This window comes from Tyto alba, unplaced genomic scaffold (assembly GCF_018691265.1).
Source record: "Tyto alba isolate M040663 unplaced genomic scaffold, T.alba_DEE_v4.0 Super-Scaffold_42, whole genome shotgun sequence".
Lineage (NCBI taxonomy): Eukaryota > Metazoa > Chordata > Aves > Strigiformes > Tytonidae > Tyto > Tyto alba.
Window position 1 is genome coordinate 20786505 of NW_024881318.1, and position 1155 is coordinate 20787659.

Below are 1155 nucleotides of genomic sequence, written 5' to 3' on the forward strand. Positions count from 1 at the left end.
TTTTACTTTGTGATTTTTGGAAGTATGCACACATTTAGAAGACTCTATGACCATCAATAGCAAAAGATATAAATCCTCTTATTCCTCTCTTTAGGAAGAACACCAGACCGCCTCTTTGCTACTACTCACTCTTTTCTATACACTGCTTTTTAAATTTCAGAGGCAGATTTTATTAAAAACACAATAGAAAAGTATTTTTTATTACAGATATGGCTTCACTTATTCTATTGCAGAAAGTTGTCCAAAAAGCATGATGGCAGCACATCCTGTATCTGCTTAGCATGTGACTATTGGTAACACCCAGCTTTAGTCTTCCATATTTTTGCCTAGAGTGATAGTGTTCTGAGCAAGAAATGTAGCTAATGGTACTTCAAAAGGTCTGCCTGACTATCTTCCTATCCTGTGCCAGGGAGAAACAGATGCCCACATTTAAAACAACTGCTGAAAGGGAGACTGAATGTGCATGTGCTGCTGTGCAGTTTAATTAGTCTCATTTGACCTCTACAGGCAAATAGGGCAATCAGCAAGGATGAGGTATGTTACTTAATACAGTAGAAACAGCATTAATATGTACTAAGAACATGTCATATTACATCTGTTTGTAATCATATTATATAGCAACATAATGAAATATCCTTGTCTCCTCTAAAATGATAATTGAGAGGAGAAACTAGTATATATTTAAATTTCCAAGCCCAGTGCAGATATTTGTCTTCATGGGAAGACTTAACACCATTTTAAGTATAATTTGATACCTTAATTAACTGTCTCAGAGGCTGATATTTACCTGCTTAACTCTAGACTCCATTTAGGCTATTATTTTGTACTGGAAGATAATCTTTACCACCACCAACACCCTACCCCCCCATTAACAGAGGAAACAGAAGAGATAGGTGCCTAACTTAGATGTCCAAATTAGAAGGGATGAATCTAGGCCAGAGGCAACATATGCATTTAGAAAGGAATTATTTGGACATGAATTCATCTTTGGAAATTTATATCTATAAGATTATATATCTGAATAAAGACAGTTTGGTACTTGAGCAAACGAGCAGTTTATGTCCAAAACAAGGTCTGTGGGTATGGACAAATAAGAAGACATGAGAGAGTCTGGTTTTGATTCTTTAAGACAACAGGCATAAGTTCACTCTCCGC